Genomic DNA, 19,776 nt, shown 5'->3' on the forward strand with positions numbered 1-19,776 from the left:
CGGGATCAAGCTCCGTAAGTGTTCGATTTTATCAGCGAAGTGCTTTGCTAATAAGTCACAGGAGGCCTTTGACTGTTCCAAGGGTTCCTGAGCAACTGGACCGAGCAGGCTTCGGACCACCTGGAACAGCCTCCTGGGACAGCACTCCGCAGACGCAATAGAGGCAGCAAAGAAAGCCTTCTGTCCTGCCTTTATTGCCACTTGGTAGGCAGCTACTGCTGTTCTAACCTGTGTCCGGACATCTTTGGAGCGGGATTTCCGCCACCGGCGCTCTAGTCGTCTCACCTCCTGTCTCAGACTACGCAACCGTGGTGTATACCATGGTGCTAGCTGAGTTCTATTCAGGGGGAGAGGACGTTTCGGAGCCACCTGGTCTAATGCCCTGGTGATCCCCACATTCCACTCCTTCACCAGGGTTTCAACCGGGCGACCTTCAGCAGGTTCCAATTCCCCTAGCGCAGTCAGGAATCCATCCGGATCCATCAGGCGCCTGGGGCGGACCATTCTAATAGGTCCTTCACCCCTGCGGAGGGGGCATGGCAACGAGAAGTCCATATTTACCAGGTAGTGGTCTGACCATGACACAGGAGTGGCGTAAGCCACTCCCAACTTCAGACCACTTCTCTCCTCTCCCAGGACAAACACAAGGTCGAGAGCATGACCGGCTACATGGGTGGGCCCAGTGTTACTTAGGTGCAGTTCCCAGGAAGCCATGGTTTCCAGGAAATCCTGAGGGGCTCCTGTGAGGGCGGCCTCAGCATGCACGTTAAAGTCACCCAGCACTAACAGCTCTGGGGACAATGCCTGTACAGTCGAGACCACCTCCAGCACCTCGGCCAGGGAATCCGCTGTGCAGCGGGGTGGGCGGTACACCAGCAAGATCCCTAAACTGGTAGGTTTTTTTCTTTTTCTTTATGGTCATTTTGTTGGTTTCCTAAATCCTAAATCTTTAAGGGATGGGGTGTGTTGCAGATACATAACTTCCTGAATTTGTGGGAGTCCTTACAAAAATAACTTCAGGTTGACATGAGGAAAGAGGGAGTGTGGGGTTATGGGAGAAACAGGTAGGCAGTATGCATTTGTTTTTCTGTAAACTTACAAAACTAAACATAGTATTAAAATGTTATTAAAAAAGATTTTATGGAATGCCAATCTATTTACAGGATTTTATTTTCTTCTGCAAAAGTGGAATGTGTGTGTGCATGCATGTATTCCATTTCTTCAAAAAAATTCTTGCCAGACAGTAACCAGAGCAGAACCTAAAGCATAGCAGAATGATGGAACAAATTGGAACTGGGTAAATTCACTCAACCCTAACTGAAAGCCCAATCAAAAAGACAGAACAGACTTGAACGGAAGACGTAAGATCAACAGACTTGTTGCTTTAAAACCTACACAGAGATAAAAGAAAATTACATTACTTTACATACTATTTTAGTATTAATCAAAGATGGCAACATTTTTCAAAAGGATAGAACAAACTACTTCTGTCAAGGGTGCAACAAGTCTTCAAAAGGCTATAGAAATACAGGAAAATAGTTATTAGATGATTTGACTGACATTTATCAGCTGAATATGGAACAGATGGTGGTAACAACAGGGCACTTTGCTGCCTCAGCTACAGCAGTAAATGGAATCTTCCACTCTGCCCCCCTCCACTGAGGCATTTATCTGTGGTGATGGATTATATCATTTTTAAAAATTAGGATAGCCATAACTGTTTTACCTCCATCTTTGTTCAACGCAGTGGTCCGTTAGGAGGAATGGGCCACTGGTCCACCAGCTTGTCTGCCCCTCAGCCAGCTTCAGTCTGTCCCTGTGTGTCCTCCTTATTTACAAGAAGGGTAGGCGATGGCACTGTCTGCCAGCTTCTTTCTCCTCATTTTCAGTGTTGTCCTTCTAGAACTCAGCATGGAGGAAGATGGAAACAAAGCTAGAATTAGTTAGCTCTTCCTGTCATGGTCTCTGGATCCACCTACTTTTGGCCTCCCTGCCTTCTGCCCAACCCATCGTTTCCTTGTTTTTCTAGTCAGAAAAAAGGAGTGTTATGTTCAGAGAAAGCCACACACATTATAACGTTTGCATTGCTAACGGATAAATCAAGGCATTATATTAATATTTCTTTATATTTTTAATTATTCTTTTTTATCTGCATTGCATACAGATTTGTAATTAAGAGTGTTCTTTACTTATCCTGTTCCTCTGTATTCCTCATTTTGGATTCTTGATTTTATGACGTCTTGTTAAAAAAAATACATTGTGAGGCTGATCCTCTATACAGTTTCCTGGGAGTAAGACCTTTAGAAGTCACTAGTCAGACATGCATAGGATTTCATTGACAATCTGGTAATTAATCCATCTACAGCTGTCCTGTGCTTGAGTCAGTGTTGGGTCATTTTATCTAGTGTTGCCCATTCTTACTAGCAATAGTTCTTAGTGTTGCACAGACTCTCCCTCAATCTTAGTCTTACTGAGACCTTAAAAAACCAACCAACCTGGAGAGTGTGGATTGCATCTGCTATGTGAGGGTGCAATGAGAGCAGAAGTCTAGGGCCCAACTTAGCAAAATGAGCAAGAGGGCCCCCAAATGCAGCAGGGCTAACTTGCTATCATTTGAAGCGAAGTAATACACATTAACATCTAAAGGAAGGAGGCATCATTAGTGACTTTCAGGAGGAATTGGAAAACATTCCTGTTTACCCAGGCATTTCATGGCTGAAGGAGACTGTTTCTGGCAATCTAAAGATCACCGGAAGAAATAATGTTTTAACTGTAATTGCTTTTAGAATGTTTTAAACTGCTTTTAGAATGTTGTTGTTGTTAAATTGTTTTGTTGATGTGTTTGCTGCCCTGGGCTCCCTTGGGAGGAAAGGTGGGATATAAATTCAATAAATATATGATATTACCCAGTTCCTAATGGCAGCTCTGCTTCTTTGTGCAAAGCTACACCACTAGGCTAGAACCTCTCCAACAGAATTTTATTATTATTATTATTATCTTTATTTTTACCCCACCCTTTTCCCAAAGCTGGAACTCAGGGCGGCTTACAATAAATAATTTTGCTCTGCCCTTGGGAGTTCATAGCATAGGAGTTGTGCAATCTGTATATACTGATTAGTCAGTTGTGTATTTCCATGCCCACGTCAGGTTCAGCTAATGCTGTATACCAGCTAGTTGTTCAACTGGTAAAGCTTTTCTTAGTATTACATCAAGGAGAAAAACTTGCCCTATTGTAGCTGCTACATAACATGGTAGCCATTACACAGGTGCTCTATCCATCGTAACCTCTCTGTGCTAAGTAAAGCTTCTCTTATTAAATGTCTGCCTTTAAACACAGGAGTCCTAGTACCAAAATGGCAGTAAGCGTAGTCCACATCCAGGTCCACCCTTTAAAGAATATTGCTGTTGCAGAGTAATATGAATCACCCAGGTAGGCTTACAGCTCAAGCCTAAATATGTTTAGGCAGAAGTCTCATTGATTTTTTTTTAATGATTTTTGCTTCCAAGGTAGTAGAGTTGGCTTACAATCTTCCCTCTCTTCCCCACCTCCCACACACATTTACTCATGTAGAAGGCATCACTGCCTTCTCTGGCTATATCTAGATGTGCGGGCGGGGGATAAAGAGGCGGGTGAGAATTTTTAACTGTAACATTTAGCAGAGCAGTTGTTTAACGCTCCAAACATCTGCAAATGAGCGTTTCTTTGGTGAAGTAATTAAAATTCCTAATTAGATACACCTTGCAGCTCCTGTTAGTCTTAATTGGCAATAATGCAGCAAGATTTTGTTACCTATTTTCAGAATTGTTAAAGGGGTGGTAGAGAAAAGGAGACTTTTAAAAAAGAGTAAAGAAGATTTTAAAAAGAAAGAAAAAACCCAACACTGTTCCCACACAGTTCGGAGAGTTCGCACAAAGAAGATCCCATGGCAACAGCGAGGCCCACAGTTTGCTTTTTAGACAGATAGATACACACACAAGAATATATAATGCATCATCGCTTTTAAAACAACCCTTCACTTGGGAAATTGCGGGGGGGGGGGCACAGCTGATCAGTGCAGAGCTTGTACACCACGCATTCCCTCCTAGCTTGTGCTGGATCTCCACCCTCCCAACCCCAATGGAAAAGGGGTAGAGGAGCTGTGAGGATGAGTTTTGTCCCTAGCATTGGTGGGCAGAAATTACTTCGTTCTCTGCTGTCCCTCCCCCCTCCGCCCCCGAAAAACCCAGTCTCCTCTCCTCTAACGCTTTGCAGAGAGGCAGTTGCATGTGGATTGGCTAGTACTAAAGTATCCATTGGGTGGCAGTAACAGTATCTTCTTTATGACTTGCAGCAAAGCAGAGAATGCATTCAATCAAATGAGCCGATCTCGTAGAAACACTGGGATCGTTTATGCATTGCAGCTTCTCTCTCCCACACTCACTCTCTCGCTGCCTTCGTCCCTCCCTTTCTCTTCCTTAGGATATTTGGGGTGGATTGCCTTAATTCGTCACGACCTGCTCTTTTTGGTTTTGCTCACTTGTCATTTGCACAGAAGATTAGCATCATTCAGGGCAAACCGACAACTGTGGGATTTCCTCCCCTCCTTCCTTTTTTTTTTAAAGAAAAAAAAACCTCCGGTGGCGATTTGAGAGTTTTAGGACCCAGGAGACATCCTCTCAAACAGCAGGGGCTGTGTGCTTTCCACATAGCAGTACAGTATAAGGAAAGCCCCTTCGGATCCGTTATTGGAGGATACTTGTGAAATATACATAGGATCCCTGCTTTCTGATGGCTGCATGGTGGCTTTGGGATTTTTACCTGCGCACCGAGAGGCTTTGAAAAGGCTCCATGCTCACAATCCAGGACTCCTTTTCTTGTCCGAGAGCTCACAGACTTCTGGGGCGATCCGTCTTGTCCTCTTGCGTCCCCCCTTCTAGCCAGCTTCTTCCCTCTGTCTCTCCCTCCCCCTCCCCTGCGCTTCACGTCTCCTAATTTTAATTTCTGCTTCCCACCTGGAGTGTACCATCCGTGAGCAACCTGGCCACTTTTGAGAACTCGCAGGAGGCAAATCTTCCAAAGGATCTTTAGTTCTATATGGAATTATCTGCTTGGATGGTGAACTTGGCACTTGTGAATGGGCATTTTCTTCCCCTTATTAATTGCTAGCAAAAAGAGAGAGAGAGACAACCCAGAGGAGTTTTAAAAATCGTGGATTCCCTGACTACGCATTGTGATGACCAGCAATTACCTTACTGACTGATACTAGGAGACGAATATTTTGCAGGACTGTGGTGGGTAAGGTCATTTCTCCCCCCCCCCCCCGTATATATGGCTGTATAAAAATAAAAGCCTATCTGAGGCATTCCTAAACTTGGTAGCTTGTAACTGAAACGACTACTTTCCCGATTACTGCATTACACTGGGGGGTATGTAAAGATCTAGCCATTATTGGCAGTTCAGTGGAACAACTGCAGTAGGTATTTTTGAGAGTGCATTTTGCGATAAATCAAAGTATGAGCAAGGTCCCCCCCCCTCCTTGATGTGGGAGACCAGCCTGAATGCAGTCTGAACAAACACGCTTCCTCCCCCCCTTCCCCTCTCCATATTTTTGGTTGAAAAGGATCTACAGCAGTCAGAGGAGCACTTGGTGATGGAACCTATTTAGCATGAAATGGGCTCCTATCCCTTGGTTCAAAGATGGGGTTCTATATATATATATATATATATATATATATATATATATATATATGCAGCATTATATTAGAGCTGCAATGGAGATAGCCCTCGTTTTGATCAAGTTGCTGAACTTTAAAGTGCTAATGTGGATTTATTGGCATTGTTAGGCTTTAGTTCTGGAGGGCTAATGTTCCTGAGGAGATGTGTTTGCTTGTAAATTTGGCAGCAGGAGCATAAGAAGCCAACCTGAAGGGTAGCAGGTGTTAACCAATGCACAAAATGTTTCAGATTGTCCTTGGTTGCTTTGTTGACCACCTGCCTTGGAAAATACATTTCTTTTTCTCCTGGTAACTTATGTCTCCACACCTTAAGACCCAGCCACGTGCAAAGGAACTGGAGATATGTAAGGAGAGATCAGATCTTGCCAGGTTTACCTGCAGCTTGCTGGGGCAAATGTGCACAGGACACTTAGTGTGGTGTGGACCAGAAATAAATAGAATTTCCTCTGTGCAAAGCAGTGCCCATTGCTAAACCTTTCTCTGCAAAATACATTTTGATAAGGGGGAGGGGGAGTGACTAGGGGGATCAATAGTGATGACGTGGTACAATATAATGCACTGCAATGCTAAAATTCTATAGTGTGTGCTGGAATATAGACTCCCATGTACAGCTGGTGGTTCATGCATTATGAATGGGAGAAAAGATGCAGCTCTATATGGAGGAAGATAGATGTAGCTGTGCATAATCGATGATTATGTAACTTGATTGCATCTAATAATGTAATCATACAGTTATCAATCACTTGAGTTAGTGTGGAAGGCTACTGTCAACTGAATAGAGAAAGAGTAATTTTTGCTGTTAAGGCAGGCTGACGTTTTTTCTATCCCTCCTCAGCACAGTTCTCTCTGGGACAGTGGGCGTCACAGTTGTTAACTCAACCACACCTGTTTTGAGGGGTATATCTCATTGGTGCTGGAGAAGTTGTTTGAATTCTCCTTGAAAAGATTAAACAATAATAAGTTATAAATTAAATACACAAGGTTGGTTCAATGGAAAGGCAGCCAAACAGCTCCTTTTAAGAAAAGTAACACCAATAGAAGCTCCTCTTTCAGTTTCCAAAGTCCTCCTAATGTTTGACTCTCTCTCGTTATTGCAAAATATTAGGTCATGGGGTCTAGGTGGTAGGAAATGTACCATGAAGCTTAAATGGTTATTAACTTTGAAAGCTCTGCACACCTCAGTGAATTATGAAAAGGGTCTTCTGGTCAAGCATCCTAGCCTACCTTTTCAGTTGCAAAACAACCCAAGTACTGGCTTGGGCTGAGTGATTTCTGCCTCCTTTAAAAGGCAGCATGGTAGCAAGATAATTGTGAATACAGAGAAGTGAGATTAAGTAGAATTTAAGGCAAGACCAAAGATGGATGATTACATATGATTAAATGAGGGCAACATTGTTCTAATGTGTCCTTTATGATAGTGGCTACCTTTCAGTGAGGAAAGTTACCTGCACAACTACTATTGTCATCCAAATAACCCTCTTGACACTGTTCAAGCTCTGCATAGAATTTCTCCCTTGGAGAGAAACGTTTAAAAAACAACTGTGAACAACCTATTCTTCTATTTAGGCATCTTAGCTCTGTGAAATAAATGATCTGTTCAGGACATAACCAGTGGCCTTGCACAAGTCCATGTAGTCTCTCTCTCTCTCTCTCTCTCTCTCTCTCTCTTCCACTGTAGATTGGTTAGGAATAAGTGAGAAAACCGGGGCTCTGCAGTGTTTGAGACACATCATTCAGCTCTTGTGAATCAAGAAAAGGGTATATCCAGTTCTCAAGAACTTTGCAAAAGGTACATATAGCTTATTACAAGCCTGGAATCTTGGTCTGCCAACAACCTACCTTATACATCTTGATTTTAAACTGGTTCATCAGTTTGTGTCTATTCTCTCTCTCTTATGACAGGTTGAGACATCACTAATAGATTGCACTAATGCAGGTTAGGGCTTGGCATTCATGGAATATATTAAGTAATTGGAAAATACAGGTATAAAATTAACTCCTGTTTCCATCCTTCAGGGGTCAGAAGAGCACTATGGCAACTCCCATGCATTAGGATCTCTCATGTAATTTTCAGAAATGTTTTTAACATTGGACATTCTCACATTTCTCTTCCTACTTCCTATTCACTGTGTACACTGACATTCTTTAATTACTTATAGGGTTTTCTGTGCTGCTTACATCAGAGCAGCAATCCTCTAGGGAACCTGTAACAAACCAAAGATTTTGTGAGTGCAGTGATTCAAGAAAGCGATAGTGGAAGGTATGGGAGAAGTAAGCCTTTATAATTAAGAAAACATTCATGAACCATAAGGATATTTGCCAGGATATTAACCCATTGATTTCCTTGGGTTTAGATACACTAACTATGCATTGAATTGCACTGCATGACTTTCAAGTTGACCCTTGTTTCCATAACCTTTAATGTTTCTTTTTCATAATGTCAAGATATCTGCCTGGTACAAAGAGCTGGTGTTAAGATGTATATAAGATATTCTTCTGGTATGCAGGAAACTGTTTATAAAAGATTTTCCCCAGTTGCTCAACTTTACAAAGAGAAATCTTCTTGGACTTTGCATACCCAGGATACAGTTCATGGCCCAGTAAAATCAACAATAATTTTGTCATCAATGTCATCCTGAAAAAGAATTAGGCCTTCAGATTTCTGGACTTATAGACAAGAACTCTGATTCTAAAAACCAGGGCATACACACAATTGCAATGGCACCTTTTCGATAGGAAAAATTGAGATTTTGTGTCCTTGTTGTACAGCCAACTTGATCTATGGTTGATAGTAAATCACAGCCACTTGATTTGTAGAAAATCCCTCAGGCAAATTTCCGATTAAACTTGCGTGGATAATCTGTTGGTAGACACTGGAGTAATGAGCATTATGAGGATAAAGTGAAATTACTTTACTTTGTGTTTTGCTGCTGAAACAAAACATAGCTAATTACTGAAGCCCTTTTTTGCATTTTGATCTGCTTTGTTTGCAGTAAAGTGTATTCATCTATTTTTATTATTTTTTATAACAATATAATTTTTAGTGCTTGGCCAACCTCCATTTTTTACAGAGCAGACTTCTTTATAATTTATGGCCAATGAAACATCCAAGCCTTGATTAATATGATTAAAAAGTAGCAACTTATCTAGTGGTGCTCGAGTTATAAAGTGTAATTATAGTAGCAGCACCATTTGCACAGCTCTAGATAAGGTCGTGTCAGCATTTTCATTTATAAGCCTCTGTCGTGTTACCATCCATCATGCATAGGGACCAAGGAAAGATATGTTATGATGAAGACCCCCAAACCTGCAGAGTGCTATTTTAACTAGTTGGGTGAGTTATACATGTGTGTTGGTGTGCGCATATGCATTTTGTTTTTTCTATTTTAAATCTTTCCATAGAAGTCTGATGCAGGGGAGAGAGGAGAAAGAGGAGCCATTCTAATCCACCAATTCAATTATGTGTGCATTTGATTTCTGCAGTGTAAATAAATATAGATTAGAGGGAGGCCACAAGAGGTATGAAGATATAATGAATGCTTTTATTGATTTGATGTCCTTTTTATAAACAGAGTTTAAGAAAAAGATGAATATTGCTTCCACATATGACATTTCAGTAGTGGCAGCAAATAAATGAATAGCCTTTGTGACTGGACAGTCTAATAATGCAACTTTTTCTGTTTCAAAAAAGATATATTTCTGAATACAATTTTAGACACTAGATACTTTTGTTCTGCCTTTTCTTGCTTTTCTTGTCTAACTTTCATTGTCCTATTGCTTTACAATTGACTATTCTGTAACTGCAAAACAAGGCTGGTCAATGTAGTGGCATATGTTGTCATTTGTAGCATGTGTACATTGTTGCATGAGGTAAACACATGCACTATTAGCCAGTTATCTGTTGATGGTGGGAGAGATCTAGCACACACAGATAGCTCTACTATCCATTTCAATAGATATGGATGGTGTACAAATCCCTTCTGTTGTGCACTGATCATCTCCTTCCATTGAAAACAGTGGGAATGATCCATGAGGGCATGTAAATTCTTCAGGTTGTTTCTTGTACTCAGACATTTGATATCAGTGGGAATATACCAACACTGCAAGTGTCATATTGTGAAACGCATTGCTTCTGCTGAGTTAAAAAAGTTGCTGTGTGTATTTGGATAGTCCATACATCTCCAGACATTTGAATGGTAAAGACTTTTAGAATACCCATAACACCTCATTTTATTTGAGTTTAATGGTAGGTTCACAATTCTGACTGTGGCACCATTGTGTTAAATTGGAAGCATGGGAAACTGGAAAGCCAAAATCTTACAGGCTTTTATTTCTTTCATTTTGGATTATTATAGTACTGTACAGGCCAGACATATAACCAAGGGGAGTAACCATAGCTCAATGATATACTACATACTTTGCACGTAGAAGGTCCCAAGCTCAAATCCTGGAATCTCTAGTTTAACTAACAAACACACAAACAAGGTACCAGGTGCTGTGAAAGATCTTTATTTAAGACCAGGAGACTTGGTGCTGGCCAGAGCGGACAATACTAGGCTAGATGCTCACTAGCTACCGGGCAACTTCAAGGTTCTGGTTTTGGTGTACAAAGCCCTATACATCTTGGGACTAGGATACCTGGAAGATTGTCTTACCCCTTATATACCCAGTCCATCACTACGCTCTGCAGATGAGGGCCTCCTGCAGATAACATCTTATCAGGAGGCCCATTCCACACAACATAGGAAATGGACCTTTAGTGTAGTGGCACCTACCCTGTGGAATTCCCTCCCCTTAAATATTAGACAGGCACCATATCCTTTCAGTGCCTACTGAAGACCTTCCTCTTTCAACCAGCCTTTTAAGTAGAGATCTTATCCCAGTCTCGTCAGTGTTGGAGCTGCTTTTTAAGATGTTTTTAAAGGTTTTTTAAAAAGATGTTTTGTTTTAATATATTTTCAAGTCTGATTTGTAAGATGTTTAAAGTGTTTTTAGTGTTTTTGTTTTCTGCCTTGGGCTCCTACTAGGAGGAAGGGCGGGCTATAAATAAAATAAATAAATAAATAATAAACAGATGACCAAATAACCCAGATTCCTATGTTACTTGCGGAAATCTGTGTAATGGATTAGAACAGGCAGGTTGAAATCAGTGCAGCTGGTCAATGACTGAGATATGGACACCTACTGAGATCTTTGTTCAAGGCTACTGCATGAACATGAACTTAATAAGCACTGTGAAGCAATGGTATCTCAGGATAACGTTGACCACAAACTCTCAGGAAGAAAATATTTATTTTCCTAGTTTTTGTTGTTTTGTTTTTAAACTATATTTAGTCTGAATAGGCAACATTTTCTGTCATTTGAACCTGTAAGTCCTAGATCTATTAAAATCTATCATGTATAGTTCAGCCTAATTTGATATGGGAAAATGTGCAATTAGAAATTTCAGTTTTCAACCTACAGACTACAGAAACTTCTAGGAATGACTCATCCACTCTGGCAATATATCCATATGGATTTTAGTGAGTCGCTAAGATACTAGCTCTTACCAAAAAGAAGGGGGGAACAGTAATAGACTGACCAACATTTCTTTCTAGATGTAAAAATAGTATTTATTTTGTATTTATATACTGCCCTCTTGCAAATGTCAGGCCAGTGTACAGCAACATAAAAACATTTAAAAGTAATACAAAATGCAAATTAGTCAGTAAATGTGAGCTGTACACTTGTTATGAAGTTCACAAGCAAAGAACAGGGTGTGTAGATTTAAGATGTAACAAATGATTTAGTATAAAAGCAGCATGTGCAAACTGAGCTTTGAAAATATTTGTTTGTTACATTTATACCCTGCCTTTCTTTCACCATGGAACCCAAGGTGGCATACATGTGGTTCCCAGGAAGTTTCCCATCCAGGCACTCACCAGACTCACATCTGCTTACCCTCAACAAGGTGGTGGCCTCATGTGCCTTCAGACCATAGCCTGAAATATAGTTGATGAAATTCTCCATTGGTTTAAATCAAGGCCCCCAAAAGGTACTCACAGTTAATATGTGTGCGACAAAGTAAGACAAACCATGAAGTAAGGCTTTCAGGAGTACAATCCTAACCTCACTACACCCAGTGTTGATGGTTGGGAAGATTAGGATTGTGTGTAGTGTTCCTCTACCAATGGAGAGGTACACTGCTGGTGTTGCTGGCCTCTGTAGTAGCAGAGGCCCCAGCTGTGCCTAGGCATGTGGAAAACTACTACTGCTGGTTCTCCAGCTGGTGGTAGCAAGCAGAAATGGGGCATTTCTGGGGCAGAGTGTTAGATCCAAAACCCTACAGATCATTAAGGCATCTGATCCTTCTGTCCCTCAGCTATACCAGTCTGGAGCTAACTTGGTGAAAATGAAGAAAGAACCACCCCCACCTTCTAGCCTAATTGAGAGAAGCCACCACTCCACTCTTCCTTGCCCCCACCTAGGATAACACTGTGGGTTGTTTGGTCCTTTCTTGGCTATTTAGAATGGCCACTGATATAGACGGCTAAAAGATGGGCTTAACAGGTCATAGTATCCTTCAGTAGAAGGACCACTTTAACTCCTCTGATAATGTGGGACCGAGTTACACTGGTGACACAACTTCATAATTTCTTTATAGTTTGTTACATTTTTTAAACATGTTTTTCTTAGAAAGTATTTCTAGTGTTTTTATATCTTTCTAATACTTTCCTTTTCTACTCTCGTTACTAAACAAAAACCACCAACCATCCTGGTTTTAGTATTTCTTCATGTGCCATTTTCTTGCATCTTTTTTCCCTTCGGGCTCAAAGATCCAATTTATTTCCCTTTGTATATTATTTACATTCTAAAGTTTACAATGTGTGATTTCACATTTTTGTTGATGTTCTTTGAACCTTATCCAGTCCACAGAGCCAAAAGTGTGAATACAGAAGTCCCAATAATGCCAGTACTGTTTTACATTTATGAAGTACTATTTTGCATTTCTTGGCAGAGAAGCTTCTGCTAGTTTTAAACTGAAAATGGCTTTATAAGTTGCAGAACAAATATGAGATCTAATAGAGTTGAACCTATAATATCTACTCCTAAGCCCACAAAACTGTTAAGTTAAATATATAAGATTCTCTTTTGCACTGGGTTAAGATCTAATGTGTACCAGATAAAAAGGGAGAGAGATGTGGGTTATCAGATATCTTCAGAAACATAGAAGTGGATTTGGAGACATGTACCACATTTTACGATTGATGTACATCTCAAGGAAAATTTCTAGAGTCATGTTTAGATGGTATCTGACCCCTGATGATAATATAAATCCTTATAAGATCTTGGGAACTCTTTGAAAAGATGTTACAAACCTAATATTTTTTGTTTTATTGATCTAAATCTATAAAGTATTTGTTAACCAAATGTGTAAAAAACTCCAATGTGCCTGCTAGAAATTTTATATATATTTCTTTTTATTATATAATTGAATGTATAGTTATATCTGATTTCTTTTTTTTGTTTTTTGTAAAACCTTTGTTAGTCATGACAGTTTTGTTAATCTGTTATTTTTGTATTTGATAAACTAAAAATCACTTTATACTTACTCACCCATAGCATTGCTTTGTTGTAGTTCACAATAAATTAATATCTAGCTAGTTCTTTCGCTCCTTGTATTTCTGCTTGTTGCTTTACTTTTTCCTAGTGTTGTGCTGAAATCTGTACTTCTAGTGGGAGGAAGGGTGGGATATAAATCAAATTAGTAAATAAATAAACTTCTCAAAAATGTTCTTCCCCTGTGAAGGAACTTCAGAACTTTTTCAAATTTCATTGGGGTGGGATTGAGTTTATGCTATTTATTATTGCAAAGTAGCTGTGGGTGATATGGTTGTTGTGGATGTTTCTTTCCATTAAACATTTATATTAGCACTTTGCAGTCTCCCCAGCTGATTATGCTTCCTAATCTGAAACAGCCTCATATGAAAAGGACAACAACAACAACAACATTGTATAATCCTTCCTCCCAAGGGAACCCAGGGTGGCAAACATCAAAATGTTCAACAGCACAGTTTAAAATCAAATGAAAACATATTTAAAAACCATCTAAAACATTTACAACATCTAAAAACATTTAAAAGCAATCACATACCCTCATAGTCAAAGTTGCCACGGCCAGTTTATTTCAGCCATAAATGCCTGGGCAAACAGGAATTTTTTTATATTTCTCCCGAAAATAAACAATGAGAGAGACAGACACACCCAGGAGGACATTCCAAAAACAGGGAGCCACCATCAAGAAGGCCCTGTCATGGGTCAGCACCAACTGGGCAGCAGCCAGAGGCAGCAGCATCAACAGGGCCTTCCCTGCAAATCATATAGCATTTTCCCTAAGTTTTAACTGAAACATGAGAAACTGGGAAGACTGGCTACTGGGCATCTGAGAGTGGTGAGGCTGCTGATTTGTTTTGCAGTGAAGTTCTTCCTTTTGCTTTTTTTTAAAAAAAGTATACTGATTTAATTTTAAAAAGACTTCAGTTTTTCTTCTTTTTTTTTAAAAAAAAGCAACTCTGCAGAAGGTAGCCTCTCCATCTCTGTATGCGTAGAGTAAAACCCAACTGAGAGCACTATGGGGTTTTCAGGAAAGGTGTGCAGGAAGGCTGCAGAGTACAGACCACTGGAGAGATGATTTGTAGAATGAAAGAAACGACAGTCACAAACTCCTCATGGCCACCCTAAAAACAGGATAAGCACAATAAAATCTTTGCATAAGAATTTCATTGACATTTTCTTTCCCCTTTGATAAATTTAATGCAATTTATTTTCTAATAAATTGATGGAGAATGGTTGGGGATAAATTTTTGGCATAGCACTACTTTTTTTATACTTTATCCATATCTGGTACAACTTGAATGTTTTGGTTTTAAAATAATTTAAAATTGCAGAGGTAACACAGTGCATGTAATCTGCTGTGCTACTCAGCTTTGTGTCTTCTACCAATTTGCTCTCCAAAACTTTATCTGTTGACTATCAAACTTTCTAATAAAGTAAGAATATGATTCTTTAAAAAACCAGTAGTATGATCCTGATTCCTTACTAACAGTGCAGTTTTGCAGCTGATTTCAGTAGCTTATTTGTTTCCTCTTGTTAATTTCAAATTTCCTTGAAGACTATGAAAAGTTTTTCTCCATACATGTCTTGCAAATGAACTAGGATAGAAGTTGGCAACAAAAGCTTATTGGCCACATATCTATCCCACCAAAGTTTTCCTTACCTTTTGAGTTGCTTGGCCATCCTTCTTTGGTTAAATGTTGGTGAAGTAAGCAAAGTGTTATCAGCAAATTATGCAACTTTGGAAAAGGCAACAATGAACAAATAAGGGGCTGAAAAATATTTTTTCAGACTGAAAATGACAGTTGTAATATGCAAGCAAATCAAATGTTTAGATTATTGATGTGCTTGTGATTTTTAGTTAGTTGTGTGAAAGCTGCTGTATTATCTGTGAGCCAGGGTGCTGACTGGTATCGCCCACTGAGATGCAAACTCTAGATTGAAAGAGATGGAATACACTATAACTTTGCATAACTCTTGCAGTGAATTCTGTGCATGTGGGCAGCGGCCCAACATAAGCCACTCCCACTATATCCGCACGCACGTTGTCCTATGTGTTCAGCCCCTGCCTGTTCTGCTCACGACCACTTGAATGCAAGTAGATCTCTACACATGATGAAGAACCCTGATTTTTTTTTTTTTTTAGAATTTAACAGCTGGGTGGGAGAGGGAATAGAATGGAGTGGGTGGGAACAGGAATCCTATATTGACAGAGGAAATATGGAAGAAGGATCCATCCCATTGTGTTAAGTCATTTTTTGGTTCACACTGAGAAGCGATATTTACATTTCCCCATGGATGGAAGACAGAGCCATGGACATCAAAGAATAAATGAAATAATTTAATGTAGCTGGAATCTGAGCACAAGTGTGTCTGTCCTCGCGCTTAAGAAGAAATAAACCCAAAAGGAGAAGAAAAATCTGGGAAAAAACACCAAGTGAGGGCTGAGCATGCTCAAGGAGCACAGAATTCTGACTATTGGTGGAGGAAAGGAATAGCAAAGGGAGAAGAAAGATGGAATGGAGTGTCTAGAACCCTGAACAGAAGTATTCCACAGTGCAATATTGTGCTGCAGGGCCCTGCTTGTATATCCTGTTAGTGAACTCAATTATCCTAAAAGATAAAGGTAGTTGTGCTGGTCCATAATAACTATTCGGGAGAGCCCTCAAAGTGTCAAACCAGCAACCAGCCGAAAATGAAAGTGGTAATTGTTTATTACAGGCCGATGTGTTTTGGGTATCAAAAAACCCTTTGACAAGGGCAATCTTGTGCAAGTGACATGCTGCTATCTCATTGGTGTACAAAACTCTTTATCAGGCTAGATGGTAAGCAAAGCAGAGGGGCATAAGAGAGAAAGAAAAAATGGCTGGTGGTGAAGCCTTCAGGGACAAATCTTAAGGTAGTATATGTGGGAGGAGATAGCAGACCTTCAAAGGCTCTGTTAGGTGCTACGCAGGTTTCAGGTTGCACCAAGGCCTACTGGGAAGGAGAAACAGCCAATGGCAGATTCCAGCTGTTACCCAGGTCTGCCTCCTTCCTTACGCGAAATGTACAGGTTTCCTGGTAGGTGAAAAACAGGAATAAAGTGAAGCTAGACAGTTTTTATATTAACTAAGGAAGTTTATGTTACTCTTTATTTAACCAAAAAGGCACCATTCATACACAAGACAGGGATGTCAGCAAGGTTGGGAAAACCCTGAGGTTGGCAGAAATACAAAATATCCTGGGGGAGAGCGAAAGGGGCAACCCACCAATAAGGGCTGAGTTTGCTCAGTGGTCATGTAATGTTCAGTGGCTGTTTCAGGGGGGCAGTAACCACAAAGATGGAAAGTAATATTCGAAAAGAAGGCATGGCTAATTGTCTGGAACACTTATCAGGAATGTTCCAGGCTGCAACATTTTATTACAGGTCCCACGTGTGAAAATTCAAATTGCAGAAGGGACAAAACTGTGAGCAACAGTATAACTGCAGTGTCGAGATACTGTGAGAAGCTCTGTTAGACTTTTTATATAAAAAAAATCATAAGGCCCTATGGAGATACAGTTTGGGCACAGGAACCTCAGGCAAAGCAAAGACCGCCAATGAAGAAAGGTGGACATGATTGGTACTGAGAAGCAGCTAAGAAAGGGAGGGTTTCCCTGCATGCATACAATAAAAATCTTGGGGGGGGGGAATGATGCAGGATCTAGAAACAAGCTGTGAGCTCTCATGGAACAGGGAAAGAATGATAATTGATGTGGACCTGGCTGGAAAACTGAGTGGAAAGAAGGCAGACATCAAAGTAATTGAAAGAAGCAGAACAGAATAGTTAGTAGCATGAAAAGTAAGCATTTAAATCTAGTGTTGTGGTGAAATATGTCCTCCAATTTCTCTAAAGTTTTCTTCCTCTGTTAAAGAGGCACCCATTTTTCTGCCATTTTTTTCAAGTCACTTTAGAATTAATTTAGACTTTTTGTAGTTGTGTGGTTTTGTGATTGACTTATCATTGCCAGGTGGTTGAGGATGATATCTGTGCCCTGGACCCATTGGTTTGTGGCAACTACCATCTGGTTGCAAATATCCCCTTCTTAGGGAAGGTGATCAAGAGGGTTGTGGTACAGCAATTTAAAGTACTCTTAGATGAAACAAGTTATCTCGACCCTAGCAGTTGTACTATGGGGTGCCGCAGGGTATCATTATCCCCAATGCTGTTTAACATCTATATGAAGCCCTTGGGAGTGGTCATCAGGAGATTTGGGGTGAGGTGTCAGCAGCACGCGGATGATACCCAGCTCTATTTCTCTGTAACTTCTGGATTGGGAGAGGCCATGCAAACCCTGCACTAGTGCCTGGCCTCAGTGGTGGGCTGGATGAGGGACAATAAACTGAGTCTGAATCCTAGCATAACATAATAACATAAGAAGAGCCTGCTGGATCAGGCCAGTGGCCCATCTAGTCCAGCATCCTGTTCTCACAGTGGCCAACCAGGTGCCTGGGGGAAGCCCGCAAGAACACTCTCCCCTCCTGAGGCTTCCGGCAACTGGTTTTCAGAAGCATGCTGCCTCTGACTAGGGTGGCAGAGCACAGCCATCACGGCTGGTAGCCATTGATAGCCCTGTTCTCCATGAATTTGTCTAATCTTCTTTTAAAGCCGTCCAAGCTGGTGGCCATTACTGCATCTTGTGGGAGCAAATTCCATAGTTTAACTATGCGCTGAGTAAAGAAGTACTTCCTTTTGTCTGTCCTGAATCTTCCAACATTCAGCTTCTTTGAATGTCCACGAGTTCTAGTATTATCAGAGAGGGAGAAGAACTTTTCTATCCACTTTCTCAATGCCATGCATAATTTTATACACTTCTATCATGTCTCCTCTGACCCGCCTTTTCTCTAAACTAAAAAGCCCCAAATGCTGCAACCTTTCCTCGTAAGGGAGTCGCTCCATCCCCTTGATCATTCTGGTTGCCCTCTTCTGAACCTTTTCCAACTCTATCATATCCTTTTTGAGATGAGGCGACCAGAACTGTACACAGTATTCCAAATGCGTCCGCACCATAGATTTATACAACGGCATTATGATATCGGCTGTTTTATTTTCAATACCTTTCCTAATTATCCCTAGCATGGAATTTGCCTTTTTCACAGCTGCCGCACACTGGGTCGACATTTTCATTGTGCTGTCCACTACAACCCCGAGGTCTCTCTCCTGGTCGGTCACCGCCAGTTCAGACCGCATCAGCATATATGTGAAATTCAGATTTTTTGCTCCAATATGCATAATTTTACACTTGTTTATATTGAATTGCATTTGCCATTTTTCTGCCCGTTCACTCAGTTTGGAGAGGTCTTTTTGGAGTTCTTCGCAATCCCTTTTTGTTTTAACAACCCTGAACAATTTAGTGTCGTCAGCAAACTTGGCCACTTCACTGCTCACTCCTAATTCTAGGTCGTTAATGAACAAGTTGAAAAGTACAGGTCCCAATACCGATCCTTGAGGGACTCCACTTTCTACAGCCCTCCATTGGGAGAACTGTCCGTTTATTCCTACTCTCTGCTTCTTAACCAATTCCCAGAGCTTGGAAAGGTTACTTTTTTGAACTACAACTCCCATCAGCCCCAGCCAGCATGGCCACTGGATTGGGCTGATGGGAGTTGTAGTTCAAAAAAGTAACTTTTCCAAGCTCTGCCAATTCCTTATCCACAAGAGGACCTCTCCTCTTATTCCATGACTGCTAACCGTCCTCAGAAGTCTTTGGTGAGGTACCTTGTCAAACGCTTTTTGAAAGTCTAAGTACACTATGTCCACTGGATCACCTCTATCTATATGCTTGTTGACACTCTCAAAGAATTCTAATAGGTTACTGAGACAGGACTTTCCCTTGCAGAAGCCATGCTGGCTCTGCTTCAGCAAGGCTTGTTCTTCTATGTGCTTAGTTAATCTAGCTTTAATAATACTTTCTACCAGTTTTCCAGGGACAGAAGTTAAGCTGACTGGCCTGTAATTTCTGGGATCCCCTCTGGATCCCTTTTTGAAGATTGGCGTTACATTTGCCACTTTCCAGTCCTCAGGCACGGAGCAGGACCCGAGGGACAAGTTACATATTTTAGTTATCAGATCAGCAATTTCACATTTGAGTTCTTTGAGAACTCTCGGGTGGATGCCATCCGGGCCTGGTGATTTCTCAGTTTTTATATTGTCCATTAAGCCTAGAACTTCCTCTCTCGTTACCACTATTTGTCTCAGTTCCTCAGAATCCCTTCCTGCAAATGTTAGTTCAGGTTCAGGGATCTGCCCTATATCTTCCACTGTGAAGACAGATGCAAAGAATTCATTTAGCTTCTCTGCAATCTCCTTATCGTTCTTTAGTACACCTTTGACTCCCTTATCATCCAAGGGTCCAATTGCTTCCCTAGATGGTCTCCTGCTTTGAATGTATTTATAGAATTTTTTGTTGTTGGTTTTTATGTTCTTAGCAATGTGCTCCTCAAAT

General features: G+C 40.7%; 1 protein-coding gene and 1 long non-coding RNA gene across 3 annotated transcripts in view; one reads left to right on the forward strand and one right to left on the reverse strand.

Moving 5' to 3' along the window:
• Positions 1 to 1,201: 1,201 nt before the first annotated feature.
• Positions 1,202 to 4,984, reverse strand: LOC133385078 (uncharacterized). Of its 2 annotated transcripts, none has more exons than XR_009762770.1 (3): positions 4,799 to 4,984; positions 1,727 to 1,899; positions 1,202 to 1,391 (listed from the first exon to the last, which is right to left on the reverse strand). It is a non-coding gene; the product is annotated as an uncharacterized LOC133385078 (long non-coding RNA). The 2 variants fall into 2 exon arrangements; XR_009762769.1 differs by lacking the exon at positions 4,799 to 4,984 and adding an exon at positions 3,350 to 3,637.
• IL1RAPL1 (interleukin 1 receptor accessory protein like 1) overlaps positions 3,807 to 19,776 on the forward strand; it is a 1,273,168-nt gene continuing 1,257,198 nt past the window's right edge. Inside the window, exons 1-2 of the mRNA XM_061627356.1 lie at positions 3,807 to 5,275; positions 7,394 to 7,504. The gene's annotated coding sequence lies outside the window, so the exon portion shown is untranslated. The remainder of the gene's footprint in view (positions 5,276 to 7,393; positions 7,505 to 19,776) is intronic.

This window comes from Rhineura floridana, chromosome 5 (assembly GCF_030035675.1).
Source record: "Rhineura floridana isolate rRhiFlo1 chromosome 5, rRhiFlo1.hap2, whole genome shotgun sequence".
NCBI lineage: Eukaryota > Metazoa > Chordata > Lepidosauria > Squamata > Rhineuridae > Rhineura > Rhineura floridana.